We start from the raw sequence: 15,691 nt of genomic DNA on the forward strand, positions 1-15,691 counted from the left end.
GCTATGGAAGTTGCTGCTTTTGTTTTTAAAAATTAGAATGCTACACACACGCACACACACACACACACACCTCGGGCCATGACAGCCTTTGGGCAGTTGCCTTTTGAAGACAGATCAGGAACCCTGGACTCCATCCTGTCTCCTTTCAATAATGACAATGACGATGACAATGACAGTACCAGCAAGCTGCCGGCTGGTTGACTGTCCCACAAGCTGGCACAGGCGCCTCTGTCTCTGGGTTTCATCCTTGCTTGCAAGTTATCTTGCTGGTTACTTGCCGCGTGGTGCCTGCCATTTGCAATGCGGCCACAAGGTGTCAGGCTTACCTTAGCTTTGCTGATACCTGGGGGCTCCCCATCCTAGTCTCTGCCACAGGGGCTGAGCAAGAGAGAGTGGCCTGTGTGCAAATGGGAGCCCTCAGGGGAATGGCAAATGAAAACAGTAAGGCAAAACAAACACCAGCAAACCAACCAAATCCCACAAAGGCGTTCTGCCAATCCCAGATTTCCTACATGACCACTTTCTTTCCCCAAGTAGATAATTACAGCAAGGGTTGGCAAATTATGGCCCAAGGACTAAATCCTGCACACAGCCTGCCTGTTTTTGTACAATCTTCATGCTTGGGGTTTTTTTTTTTTTACATCTTTTAAAATTAAAAAATGATGGAGACGATGAATACTTCAAGACAGTTGGAAACAATGTGGAATTCGCATTTCAGTGTCTATCAGTAAAATGCACTGGGAATGCAGCCCCAGCCACTGGTTCCTCAGTGGCTGCTTCTGAGCTGCAAGGGCAGGGCTGGGTGAGCCTAAAATATTTACTCCCTGGCTCTGTGCAAAAAAAAAAAAAAAAAAAAAAAGGTTGCAGACTCTTGAACGTAAAGCAGCATTGGATTAGAGTCCTCCTATTTGGGATGTGGGATTTACAATCAGTACGAGTACATGAGGGCACCTCACAAAGTTTGTGGATAGATGGTAAAAGCGGTTTCCTTTGGTGCAACAAATTTTGAAGTCCTTGTATCATTCTCTTTCACAATTTGCATTTTCCACGAACTTTTTGAATATCATTTGTGGATTTTTTTTTAAAAAAGAAGATTTATTTTATTTATTTGGAAGAGTTACACAGAGAGAGAGACAGAGAAGTGGAGGAGAGAGAGAGAGAGAGAGAGAGAGAGAGAGATATCTTCCATATTCTGGTTCATTGGTTCATTTCCCAGATGGCTGCAACCACTCGGGCTGGGCCAGGCTGAAGCCAGGAGCCTGCGACTCCATCTGAATGTCCCATGTACATGACAGGGTCCCAGGCTCTGGGGTCATCTTTCACTGTTTTTCCAGGTGCATTAGCAAGGAGCTGGATTAGAACTGGAGCAGCCAGGACTTGAACTGGTGTTCTTATAGGATGTTGGTAGTAGCTTAACCTTCTGCACCCCAGCGCTGACCTGTATGTGATTCCAATGAAATAAGAGGATTAATAATTATTAATAATAAGAGGATTAATAATTATTTTATTGCTCTGAATATTATAGGGAAATGATGTAAAAGTTATGTATCTTTGTTTTGTCTTTAATAATCACAAGACTCTATTGTGAATTCTATTGTGAATTTTAAGTTTGTAATTAAATCACATTCTTAGTGACCTGCTAGTTTATGGAGCTTTATATAGTTTATAGGCTTTTGGTATATACGAAGTTCTGACATCCTCTAGGATTTCATCCTCTTTGGAAGAAACGCAGGTGGTCATCTCGCTGAATTCCACTGACATTTTTCAGGGAAGCAGCAGAAGGGTGGATGTTTCAATGCCTTCTGCGAAGTCAAGCCCGACTAGCCGTGGATTGTTCTCCCAAACTACCACGGGGAACCCCCTACGTGGTGATCAAATGGTCTTGCTTTAGAATGTCCTTTGTAACTCCTACTTTTATTTATTTGGTGACAACCGAGTGCTTTACTATGGGCTGGGCACTCTTCTAAGCCTTCATCTTTTAAATTTAATTTTCACCTAATCCTCTGTAATGGTAGCTTCCATCTTCAGTGCCAGCTGACCAGCAGGCAAACTTATCTAAGGGAATTAGAAGGCGAGGAAGCAGAAGGAGGTTAGGTAACTCACTCGGATCACCTAGCTAATACGTGGTAGAGGCAGGCTTCTCTACCAAGCTTGAATTCCTAAGCTGCTCATCAAATATGACATTTTTCTGGTAACAGTGCCCCACACTCAGTGTCGCGTTGAGTAGCATCCAAGATCACACGTTGGTGACACAAAGCTGAAGGGACGGCGGGAGGTCGTCAGGCCAGTCTCTTCTCCAAAGGACATGGCCTTTCTATAAAGACTTCAAACAAGAGAATAAGCAGATTCTCTCAAAAGTCCGTTCCAGCACTAAAATACAGACACAGCTCTTTGTTCATCAACAAACTAATGTCCTTTCCTTGGGACCACGACTCACGTCCATTTTTCTCTAGTTTTGGCCCTTGTGCAGTGGCCGGGACCACACGTGGCCTAAGACACAGAAGGGATTCCCTGGTTTTCATCTTTCCTGTTTCCACACACGCTCCCCAGGTGGGCCAGGCTGGGTTTCTGGCATCCTTTTAATTTGCAGTGTTCCCTGTGCCGTGCAGGTTTTGTGTCTAGGCAAGCGTTCCTGTGTCTACATCTGCTTGATTCTGTCTTAGTCTTCAAGATTCTATCTGGGGCCGGCGCTGTGACGTAGCAGGTAAAGCCGCCTACTGCAGTGTGGCATCCCATATGGGTGCCGGTTCAAATTCCGGCTACTCCAATTCTGATCTAGCTCTCTGCTGTGGCCTGGGAAAGCAGTGGAAGATGGCCCAAATCTTTGGACCCCTGCACCCATGGCTTCGGATCAGTATAGCTCTGGCTGTTGCGGCCATCTGAGAAGTAAACCAGTGGATAGAAGACCTCTCTCTCTTCTTTGCTTCTACCTCTCTGTAACCCTGCCTTTCAAATAAATCTTTAAAAAAAAAGATTCTATTTTGTGGAATCTGGGGAGCTCCACTCAGTATTTGGGAACCATGAATTCCTATTCCTGGGCCACTGTAAGGAGCTAGCCACTGTAGCTATTTTTTCTGCCTTTGTCTCTCAGCTCCAGTGTTCAGACACACATCTCCTAAATGTGTCTCTGTGATACTGACATCAATCTACTCGTTTACGAGATTGAGCTTTGAACACAGTGAGAACCCAACAGCCAGCTCCTTTTGCTCCTGCTGTTCGTATTTCAAGTCTCTACCTGCCAAATGTTAGGCATCCAAAGTTGCTCTGATGGTCTCTGCCCTTCCAAGGTACCGTCTAACGCTGGAGTGTGCAGGCAAAGGCACACGTAAAGGGTTGCTCAGGGTCCCATGTGGAATGAATGCATCCAGGATTACAGCCGCTGAATTGTAACTGCGATCCCAATGCGAAGAGCCTTACGTCATGCTTGCCTTACCATATTTCGGCCAGAAGGTGGCACTGTTGGAGCTTGGTATTTCTCTCTTATTTTCAAAGCAACTTTCTCAAAATTAGAAAAACGGTGTCATGTCGTGCAAGTCTAAGACAGCAGTCCACCAAAGACGTGCACATAAAAAAGCTGAGTGTTCATCAGATTCCTCACAGCTGATCACTGGGGCAGGGTGCAGGAGGTATTGTGCGGTTGTCTTGTTAATACAACTTGCGCTTCTCTCCTATCCACTACCCTTTATCCACCTTGATTTCTGGCCTCCATTAGACCGATGTCTCTCAATACACATTATCAGGCAGTCTGGGCGAGCTGGCTGAGGTCTCCATGGTATGGGATTACCTGAATCATGAGGACTGGTCTGCACCCGCGGGTTAATTATGAATGCGAGAAATGCGTTTCCTCCAAATAATCACTGTTGAGTCCAGCCACCAGATGGGAGTCTCATCACATTTACTTTCTATAGTTGATCTGAGAAGAAGGTCTGAAATCTCCTTGAACAGTGAGTCTCCTTAACCAGTTAACTACTTCTGAGTTTACGATACCTTGCATGTGTTATAAGTAAAAACCAACCTGCAAAGTGGTGCCTATTTATTTGTTGTAGAAGGGAAGAGAAGAGAGGTGAAGGAAAAGAGCCAGGTCTTCAAGGTGGAGAGAGTTTGTTCAGAGCACATAAGATGCTTATCAAGGTCATCAAGGGACTTGATGTAACAATGATCAAACTGTCCAGCTTTTTCTCTTTTTTAAATATATTTTTATTTATTTGAAAGCCAGAGGTACAGAGGGAGGGAGACACATGCGCACATGCTCACATACACACACACACACTCATACACACACACACAGATCTTCTATCTGTTGGCTCACTCCCCAGATGGCTGCTAGGGCTGGGCCAGACTGAAGCCAGGAGCCAGGAGCTTCTTCTGGGTCTCCCATGTGGGTGCAGGGGTCCAAGCACTTGAGCCATCCTCTGTGCATTGGGTCACCAGGTGCATTAGCACAGAGCTGGATCGGAAGAAGAGCAACTGGGAGTTGAGATGGTGCTCATGTAGGATGCTGATGTCCCAGGCGGTGGTTTTACCTACTATGCCACAACACTGGTCCCAAACTGTCCAGTTTTAGAAATGTACTTAAAACGGGTTAGAATGTGAAGTACTAAGAAGAGCACTTGGCACATAGCAGGCATTTTATAAGCTTTTGTTGTTTTCTGTCATTGTTACCAACACCATCATCACCACCACTATGGCCATCGTCACTGTCATCATCACCAACACCATCATCACCACCAGCGCCGTCATCATGGTAAACACTTCTCCCTGATGCGTACAACAGTTGTAAAGTATCTGGAGTTGTGTTGCCACTTTCCCTACATCCTCAGGGTTTCCTTTCTTTCAGACCTGCCCAGAATCTTGTCTGACCTTGTATTCCTGAATGGAAGAGAATCCAAAAAGTCTCGAATACTTTGGTAGGATAGCAGATACTACTAGGGATGCTTGCATCTAAAGAGTCCCGAGGAAGGGGAGCCAGAAGAAATAAACAACAAGCAGTAGAATTTCAGATACTGTGGCTTTAGCACAAGGGAGATATTTGGGTCTATATGACAGGATCCCTAATTAACTGTGCTACCCGTTCTTGGTTGACCTCTGCAAAACCTTGCCTAGCTAGCGCTTCCTGCCATCACAAGTGTGCAGCAATGATAGGGACTTCTGCAGGGCTGTTAAAAGTTGGCGCTGGCACTGTGGCGTAGTGAGTAAAGCCACTGCCTGCAGTGCTGGCATCCCACATGGGTGCTGGTTCAAGTCCTGGCTGCTCCACTTCTGATCCCGCTCTCTGCTATGGCCTGGGAAAGCAGAAAATGGCCCAAGTCCTTGGGCCCTGCACCTGCGTGGGAATCCCGGAAGAAACTCCTGGCTCCTGGCTTCAGATCAGCTCAACTCCGACCTTTGCAGTCGTTTGGGGAGTGAACCAGAGGATGGAAGACCTCTTTCTCTCTCTCTTTGCCTCTCCTCTCTCTCTGTGTAACTCTGACTTTCAAATAAATAAATAAATCTTAAAAAAAAAAAAAAGGAAGATGGTTGGATTGGGCAGGAGATGACCTTGTGAACTCTTTAAAGGCACATCTTTCTAATTTCCAGGTATTCCTGAGTAGTGGAGGATTCCTTTCAGTCCTCTAGATAAGAAGCCCAGTTTCCCATTTTGGCTTCTAGATGCCTGTGCCTAATGCAAAAGATGCAGCTGCCCGTTGGTATCAGTTCCCGAGGGTATGGGAGTTCTTTCTTTTCTTTTTCCAGAAACTACCTGGAAGCGCACTCTGCCTGGCGTCTTATCTTGCTCCTTGGCATGAATGAAACTTAAAGAACGTAGACACCGAAAGAACGCAGGGGGTACCTAAGAGATCCTTTTTAATTAATCCTTCATTTCATACGACCCTGGAGGATGACACCTGGCCAGAGTCAGAGTGGTTGGCAGATTTGGGCTGGCACGTGGGTTCTCTCTGGAGCTGTCGAATCCCACTGTCTCCTGCAGAGCAGGCGCTGAGCAGGACATGACTAGGAGCTGTTGGAGGCAGAGCTGACAGTAGCACCCGAGTCCACGCCTGCAGCGGGATGTGCCGATGAACCGCAGCATCCTCCGAGAAACCAGGGAGCGCGCCGTCCCCAGTCGGTTCCCTCCCCTTTGTGTGTTTGCTCTTCTTCGGGAAATGAACCACGCATTGTGGAGGAATCCACAGGCTTTAGGGTGTAGCCTGTTTAGTAATGCGCCAAGGACTGTTTTGCCCTGGATGAAACTATCTACGAACATGGAGGTACCTTCTGATTGCTTCCAAGGTGATGGAGAGAAAAGAACTCAGGCAGAGAGTGGGATTTAGAGCAGCTGGGTGGTAGGAGAGGGTGGGGAGAGTGGCGGCGACCATCATGGCCGGTTGTACTCAAATGGGAGGCATTTGAGTTATTCCTGAAGCTTCAGTGTGGAAGGCTTGCTTGCCCCAAGATGTTGCCTTACAGGCATACATGTGCTCCCCTCACACCTGGAGTCGCTCTCCCCAGCTAAAACACATCTTGCTGGTGGTGGGAGTCCTGCCATTCTCTTCATCTCCTCTTTCTTTTCTTTCTCTCTCTCTCTCTCTCTCTTTTTAAGATTTATTTACTTATTTGAAAGTCAGAGTTACACACAGAGAGAAGGAGAGGCAGAGAGAGAGAGAGAGAGGTCTTCCATCCGCTGGTTCACTCCCCGAATGACTGCAAAGGTCAGAGCTGTGTTGATCTGAAGCCAGGAGCCAGGAGTTCCTTCCGGGTCTCCCACACGGGTGCAAGGGCCCAAATGGAGCAGCCAGGTCTCGAACCAGTGCCCATATGGGATGCTGGCACTTCAGGTCAGGGCGTTAACCCACTGTGCCACAGCGCCAGCCCCATCTCCTCTTTCTTAATTGTCTTCACTTGCTTCCACCTCTGTGGCTCCCAACCCAGGCTTTGCTCATCTCCTTCGACCTGACTCCATTTCTTCTCTTTCTGAATTTTCTTCTTTCCTCAACCGCCCTCACCCCTCCCCCCATTTTCTGGATCTTCACTCCAATAAATAATTCCATAAACCTACTGTGTGCTGGAAGCCGTCCTGGACACCAGCGGCAAAGAAATGCAAAAGGCAATCCCCGTGCTCTCATTGCCCATTTCATCAAGCCAGTTCCAGGTCTGGCCAAAGAGAAAGGTTACAAAGGCAAATAGTTAAAAGAGAACATTGCAACTGCAAGAACAAAGCTGCAGGTTGAGCATCCCTTCTTGAAAATGCTTACAGTGTGGGCCGGTGCTGTGGTGTAGCGGGTAAAGCTACCTCCACCAGTGCTGGCATTGCATATGGGCGCCGGTTTGAGTCTCAGCTGCTCCTTTTCTGATCCAGCTCTCTGCTATGGCCTAGGAAACCAGTACAAGATGGCCCAAGTCCTTGGGCCCCTGCACCCACATAGGAGACCCGGAAGACCTGGCTCCTGGCTTCAGATCGGTGCAGCTCCTGCTGTTTTGGCCAATTGGGGAGTGAACCAGCAGATGGAGGACCTCTCTCTCTCTCTCTTTCTGCCTCTCCTCTCTCTCTGTAACTCTGACTTTCAAATAAATACCAATTAAATCTTTAAAAAAAAAAATGCTTACAGTGTTTGGGATTTCCAATTGCAGAACATTTGCATGTACATAATGAGAGATCTTGAGAATGGGATTCAAGTCTAAAACACAAAATTCATTTCTGTTCCATGTCCATCTCATCACATAGCCCGGGTATCGTTCTATACAATGCATTTCGTGTGCCTGTAGTTTGACTGCAACCTGTCCCATGAGGTCAGGCGTAGGGCCTTTTCCCAATGTGGCATCAAGCCAGTGCTCACAAAAGTTTTGGATTTGGGATTTGGGATTTTCGGGTTAGAGATGCTGAACATGTACCTGCAAAAAGCCGGCCACACAGTGTAGAGTTCAGTAAACGAGGGTTGGTGGACATCATGCACAAGCTGTGAGAGACCAGGGAAAGCAGTGATGGGTGTGTTTTGATGGGCAGGCAGTGGGCCGGGGAGGATTCCATTGGAGTGATGTTTCTGTTGGAATTTAATGAATGAGGAGGAGTTCACCTGGCACCAGAGGGAGAAAACCCATTGTAGAGAGGTGGAGATGCGCTCACATGAAGACATTAATGAGTCTGGCTATTTGAGAAGGGGAAGGAGTTCGGTGAGTTTGCGGGTCTGCAGTGTAGGGGGCTTTCGAGGAGCAGTGGGCCAGGAAGCCGAAGGCAGTCAGCTGGGTGGTACACAAAGGCTCTGCGAGACCGGCCGGGATTGGGAGCCTTCTCCAGAGGGCAAGGCAGACCCACAAAAGACGTTTAAGCAGGAAATTGACAAGATCATATTTGTCTTTTAGAAAGGCCATGCTAGCAATTACACAGAGTGAGGATTGCATTAGGGAAGGGTTGGAGCCCTGAGAGCTGTTGGGACTTGACTCGGGGAGATGACGTGAACCTGTGCTTAGGACGTGGCGGGCGCTGTGAGTTAGCACTCTGGCGACCTGGTGATGGAAGTGGGGCCCTGGGGGCGAGGCGAGGTGGCTGGCGGAAGCCAGTGCCTGTGTACCTGCGCGCGGCTCTGCATGTGCGCCTGGGGGAGTGCAGAGTTTGGTGTCGGGTGGACACCCTGGTGGAGGTGTGCACGTGTACGGAGCTGGGCTATGGTGACGCTGGAAATGTGAATTTGGGGACAAAATACTGATACGGGATCGTTGACGTTAAAGTACAATTGCATTCTACTCTAGCGACGGCTGTGAAGTTAGGGCTCCCCTTCATTTCCTGTTAGAATTCTACCCATCTTTTCAGCTCTCTCCATAACCCTGCTTTTCTCTTTCTGCACCTTTCCAAAGCACAGGTGAACCTGCCAAACATCATCATTTTTCCTGTTGCTTTCTTCCTGGCACTTGGGGGCCTTTCCAGAAGCTGTGAACACCCAGGGTTTTCCTGCACTGACTCCTGCCCCTGTGTGGCCTGTGCTCTACCGTATCTTCCAGTGTCGGTCGGCTGAGCCACGGTGTCCAGGTGGGATGCACTGTTGTGAAGGCAAAGATTCCTGGCTGGCTCAGAGAGAAAAAGGGGGAGGCAGGAAGGGGTCTTTCCTTGGAGTGACTTGGCTTTTGGAGAAATTGAAAGCCTTGGACAAGTTGCTGGGCTGCTCCTGCCGGGTTGGCTTAGGGAGGGACATTACTAATACTACTGTCACCTCGTGGCTGTTGGCAGTGACAAGGGAGACAGCGCAGAGGCACAGGAGCGGGAAGTGGGGGAAGACAGAATGTAAAACCTCTGCGAAGGAGATGGCATGGGAGCCTAAGTAAGAAGCGCAAGGCATGCCGGGCGCCTTGGGGGCTGCACAGGTGGGGTGGGCTGCAGCCAGGGCAGCCAGAGCAGCCTGGCTCCTGCAGCGGGAGCCACACCCATGAGGAGTTTGTGCTTCTCGGCACTCCAGCAGCATAGTTGTCTTGCATTTCCCATGTCCTTAAAGACCAGTCAGCCATGGTCTGAAGCCACACGCATCCTGGGTTACAGATGCATACGTTTGGTTGCCATTTTCGGCCCATGCACAAGGCTCACCCTGGTGGCCCACTCACTTCCTCACCTCCAGGGTGAAGCAGAGGGGCAGGAAGCCCGCAGGTCGGCCACGAGCATGGATTGGATTAATAAAGGAGAGGGTGAGGGAGGCTGGCGTTCTGTGAACCATCTGTAAGTGAGATGCCAGCCTAAGAATTTGAGGCGTAGCTCACCCCATGGGTCTTATGGGGTTCAGGAAGAAGCCTTATGGAGAACAGCAGGGCAAACAGGTGGACTCAGTTGCTGTGCCTGTGCTCTTGGGGGGGGGGCGTGGTTGTCCTTGTTGATGAGGTTGCTCCCCCAGGGTTGTATTGTGCACAACCTGTGCAACTGTTAAAAGCAACCCTTCCTGGAAAGGTCTTTTGCTTGCCTCCTTCTTTCTCCCTCCTCCCCTCTCTCTCTCTCTCTCTTTTTTTTAGATTTATTTGTTTATTTTAAAGGCAGAGTGACAGAGAGGGAAAGAGAGAGAGAGGGAGGGAGGGAGGGAGGGAGAGAGAATGAGAATATTCTGTCTATTGCTTTACTCCCCAAATGGCCGCAACAACCAGGTCTGGGCCAGGAACTCCATCTGGGTCTCCCACAGGGGTAGCAGGGGTCCAGGCACTCAGGCTATCTTCTGCTGCCTTCCTAGGCACGTGAGCAGAAAGTGGAGCCACTAGGATTCGATCCAGCAGATGCTGATCCTTGTAAGTGTAAGTATAGACCAATGGGAAACATGTTAAAGCTATCGTCAATTTTTTTTTTTCCATCTGAGTGCAAATAAAGATGCTGGCAGCTGGCTTTCAGAGAGGACACTGAGGATTCTTGAGGAGTCAGTCGAGAGCAGCAGATGGCAGTGCGGTGAGCAGGTGGGGAGGAGCGGGGTGCAGGCAGGGAGGGCTTGCGCCTCTGGGCTCCCACCAGCTGGATGCCTACCCCCTAATCTCACCTCAATGAAGACAGCAAACATCTGCAGCTCACCTTGGTTTTTCTTGGCAGAGCAAATCAAATGCATTGCAAACTGCTGAAGTGAGCACTGTGTCATTCTTTCTAATTACAGGAGTCCCGAGTCCTGCTATTCCCTCTGCGGACTCAACGTGTCGTTCCTAATAATCACAAGGACATCCTTCCTTCTTCCTAAGTCAGGAAGTCCAAATTCCAGCAGGCTGGGTCATTGGGCTGGCACCCCCGTACAATCCGGCCTCAAGCAGAGCTGGGCTGGGCCCTGGCTCGCCAGTCCGGGTTGGGTGGTGAGTGAGATGGCTCCTTGCTCCTGACTTCTTGGCCACAGCACGGCTGATGCTGTAGGTTTGGGGTCTGGCACAGTCCTTACTGATTTTCATATATTTTGGCAACTCCTTGCTAAACCTTTAAGAGCTGAAGAACGGGGTTCTGCAGGGTTACTGGTCTCCCAGATATGGGGAAGACTCCCTGCATGCATGAGCCTGGGTGTTTTTTAGGAAGGAGGTTCTGCAGTGTTTATGGCATCTCCAAGGTCTCCTTATGGACTATGCCAACCTCCAATGAGCTGAGTACCTTTAGTGTCATAGCCCCAGAGGGAGGGAAGTAAAAATAAAGACAATGCAAGAGCCGGCGACGTGGCTCAATAGGCTAATCCTCCACCTTGCGGCGCCGGCACACCGGGTTCTAGTCCCGGTCGGGGCTCCGGATTCTGTCCCGGTTGCCCCTCTTCCAGGCCAGCTCTCAGCTGTGGCCAGGGAGTTCAGTGGAGGATGGCCCAAGTGCTTGGGCCCTGCACCCCATGAGAGACCAGGATAAGCACCTGGCTCCTGCCTTTGGATCAGCGCGGTGCGCCGGCCGCAGCGCGCCAGCCGCGGTGGCCATTGGAGGGTGAACCAACTGCAAAAGGAAGACCTTTCTCTCTGTCTCTCTCTCTCTCACTGTCCACTCTGCCTGTAAAAAAAAAAAAAAAAAAAAAAAAAAGGACAGTGCAAGACCTGCTCTTTTAATTAAAGATAAATTAAGCAATACCCGCTGTGCATGTTTCCTGCGGCTTCCTGTAGAAGTTCCAAAGACCACAGGCCAAGTCATTTTAGGGCTATTGAGTGAACTGTTGACCCAGAGCAGGCTCAGCTTAAGGACCATCACTGGGTTTTTATTTGAATGATCTCAAGAGAACATGTTCAAGGAGAGTGAGGGGTGCATAGATGGAAGGGAAATGGGAGAGAGCCTTTTGTGATGGGGACTGTATAACAGGACACGATGGGGTGTAGCCTTGATGTGAAGGAGAATGAGCAAATGGAAGTGGGAATGGGATGGTCTTCCAGGAGGTCACAAGAGTCCCTGGGGCTGGAACCTAACCCGGGGTGAAAGCTCTGGTCTTAACGTCCACTGCTCACTAAGCAACTCTTGTCAGTCACTCAAGCTCTTTAAGCCTCAGTTCCTACCCGGAGTGGAGATGCTAGCAATTTTTGTCCCGCCTCTCTCCCCACCCCGAGGGTTTTGGTGATGATACCGCAAGATTATATGTGTGTGTGTGTATCTGAGCTTATTTATAAAGCATATGATCGCTTGTGTGTGTCAAGCATTTTATCAGGCTGCAGAATGGGCTGCCAGGAGAAACTGTGGCACTCGGGAGGAGTCACGAGTTTTATCTTGGAGCCTGGTCTGACCCTATGAAGCAGGAGTTTGGAGGCGGGCCCTCGCCCCTGCAGGGTGCAGGTTCAAGCTCACCCTTGAAGCTACTATTGTGGATGTTGGTGCGAACCAGGGAAGGGGCACGCTCGGAGGAGCAGAGGAGGTGGAAGATTGTGTGGTAGGAGAAAAAACTTGCTTTTTAAATCTCTAGACAAGCGTTGAAGATTTAATACTAACTTCATCTCCATTGTAGGTGTTCACCGTGAAGTAGCCTGGAGTACCAGGCATCTCACAGTGGGTGTGTGCATGTAAATCCATAACGTACATGGTGCAGTGAGGGAGCCTGAGATAAGGTGGTGGCTGATATTAGGATGGTGGAAGAAGGAGACAGCGTGGAATCATCTGTTTTGTGCTTGCTCAAGCTGGATTGGAATCTTTGTCCCAACCTCCCAGCGTGCAAGAGACCAGGTCCAGGAGCCCAGTGCGAAGGGACTGCTACAGAAATTCTTAGCCCCAGAGAAAAATCAGCGGGTGGCTGGGAGGCAAGAAACAGAGGCAAGCATTTCTTCTCAGCAGTGAAGGATGGACCTGGGCTCAGAGCTGTAGCCATGGGACTTTGGTGCCTGCGCCGCCTCCAGAGCTGAGAGAAGACTGACCATGACCTTCAGTGACTGAATGGTGGCAGCTCAGCACTTAATGCTCCCTCAGCCTCCAAGGTCTCTGCTTTGCTCACTTCTGTGGCGCAGGTCGTGCTTGGAGCAGATTAAACACATTTGGATTTGAAGGATCTTTGACAAAGCACGATAAAGGCATAAAAATGATAAAGACACGATAAAGGCGTAAAAATGATAACGCTGTTTTGGTGATGCTGGGCAAAACCCGATTTAAATCCCAATGTGGTGAGCCAACAACTTAGAAGATCCGCTCTGAGGAGTTGGGCGACTTCTTTCAGCGGATCCCTCCTCGTTAAAATCTTGCCTAGCCCATAGGGCTTGTTCACCCTCTCCTCCTGTTTTTCTCTCTAATTCTTTGCCCGCATTGTGGGAGAGACCCTTCAAGGTGCTTGGTTTTACAGAGAGGCGGAAGCTGTCTTCGGCCCTGGTGATGGTGAGTAAGCAAGGTCTGGACACGAGGACCGCTGAGTTGCCAGGCACCCCCGTGGGGAAGTGACTTACACCTGCAGAAACACTGGCTTCGGAGCAGAGGCAGCCAAGCTAATTCGAGTAGCCAGAGTCGGCTTTTAGAGAAAAAGGAAAGGGAGAGGTGTACACTTCTGGCCAGGCAGCCTTAAGCAAATCACTTTCTCTCTCTGGTTCTCAGCCGCCTCAACTCTGAAATGGGGGCAGTGGGCTGGGTGGCTGGGCTGTGGGTGAAGGTTTCTGTTGGAGGTGAAGGCGATGTTGGCGCTGGGCTCCACGAGTCTGAGATGGCCTCATTTCTCTTTTAGATGTGAAGTATTTTGTGCAAAGCTTTTGAGTAATCAAGCTGAGATTAGAATAGGATTGATTCGTTTGTTCAGTATCTATGGGGAGCCTCTGGGTGCCCAGCACTGTATCAGGCCTGCAGTGCACACAGTAGGCGCCTCTTATCCATGGTTTCACTGTCTGTGTGGTTTGAGACACCCAGGGTCATTCCATGGTTTCTGGCCGGGGCTGGGTAGAGCCAAAGCTGGGAGCTGGGAACTCAATCGACGTCTCCCCAAGAGTGGTAGGGACCCAACCACTTGAGCCGCACAGACTCTGCACTGGCAGGAAGCTGGACTCCTGAGCTGGAGCTGGAGTCATCCCAACTAGCATCTTCGTTGCTAGGACAAATGCACACCCCAAATCCTGAGTTTTAAATACCTTTTATTGCAGTGTATTGTTATAATTGGTTCTGTTTTATTGTCACTAATGGTTGTTAATCTCTTGCTGTGCCTAATTTATAAAGTAAATTTTATCTTAGGTATGCCTGTACAGGAAAAACCAGTATAGCAAGGGTTTGGACCTACCTACAGTCTCAGGCATCCGCCAGGGGTCCTGGAGTGTCGCTCCTACGGAGGAGGCCGAAGTACAGACCAGGTCCTGCTCTCATCCCAGTGCGGGCAGCGACATAAGTCGATAAAAAAGCCACGATCCAAGCATACGTAGGTTTAGAGAGAGGAAAGTGCTATGGGCAAGATGAAACATGCGGACTGTAGCTTGGGACTGGGTGGTCCATCCCAAGGAGGCCACCTGTGGGCTGAGGCCTGAAGCAGGTGAGGAGGCCAGCCTGGTTGGTGAAGGGCACAAGGCCCAGCTGAGCTGTCCAGAGGTGACAGAATGGTCCAGGCTGTTGCTTTTTCTTTCCCAAGAGTCTTCAGATCCTGGAGGACAGAGAGAAGTAGGATTGCGACAGGTGTGGAGCCTTTGCGTGGAAGTGGGGTTATGAGCATGGTGGAGGTCCCTGAGCGGAGCTGGGAGGGGACCCCCATCAGCTTTCCTCCTTGTCCTGTTAGGGACACCAGAAAGCTTGGGATGGTGATGGTGGCATTCATGTCGGAGGGCCTGCTGGTTAGGTCTCAGAGTAGGAATAACGTAACAGCTAATAAAAACATAACAGTACTGTTAGATAACTTTTAGGAAACTTCGTACATATTAGCACTTTGGAAGCATTAACTCATTTGATCCTCACAATGTCTGTAAGAGGTGGGTAGTATTATTAACCTCATTTAATTAATGTATTAAATTTATTTTTAAAAAGTTAATTGAGCAAGGGAGAGGAAAGAGAGAGAGAGAGCGCGCGCTCATTAACTCGCTCACTCTCTGAATGTCTGCAGCAGGCAGTGTTGGCATAGGTCAAATCTAGGAACCAGGAATTCAATCCAGGTCTCCCATGTGGGTGGCAGGGACCCGAGTACTTGAGCCATCACCCGTGCCTCCCAGCGCAGGAATCTGGAATTGACAGCCAGATCTGGGATCCAAACCAGGCCCTGTGATATGGGTTGCAGGCATCCTAATTGGCATCTTGGCCACTAGGCCAAATGCCTAGTTAAAAATCAGGAAACGGAGGCTTAAGGAAGGTTAGTATCTTACCCAAGATAACACAGCTCAGAGCTGGTGGACGGATGTGGCTAGAGGTTGGACATGGTTTGGCTCTCCAACTCAGGCTGATGCTTAAGCCCCCGGGTCATGGACTGATGGTGCTAAAGAGGGCAGAGGCTTGATCCAGTCACTGTGTCTCCAGGCAGGGCCTTGGGGAAGTGGTCAGACTGGGCTAGGCTTCTAGGGTGGAGCCCCAGGATCCAATCATGCGGGGTTTGCAAGGACAGGCTGTGTGGATGAGCATGCCCCCCAGGCTCTCTCTGCTTTCTGGCTCACTGCGTGATCCTGATTGCACAGCACATGCATTCTGTCAGCTATGGCCTGCACCAGCTTCCAGACCTATGGGCTCACTCAATCTTGGACTGTGAATCTCCAAAAACGTTGGCTGAAATACACTTCCTCTTTCCTAAGCTTCTCCCGGATGTTTGCTATAGTAAAAAAAAAATTTTTTTTTTTTTTTTTTTTTTACTTATACAGATGCCTCTGTGAGCCTGGGCTTTTAATC

The sequence above is a fragment of the Lepus europaeus genome, chromosome 7 (assembly GCF_033115175.1).
Source record: "Lepus europaeus isolate LE1 chromosome 7, mLepTim1.pri, whole genome shotgun sequence".
NCBI classification, from domain to species: Eukaryota; Metazoa; Chordata; class Mammalia; order Lagomorpha; family Leporidae; genus Lepus; species Lepus europaeus.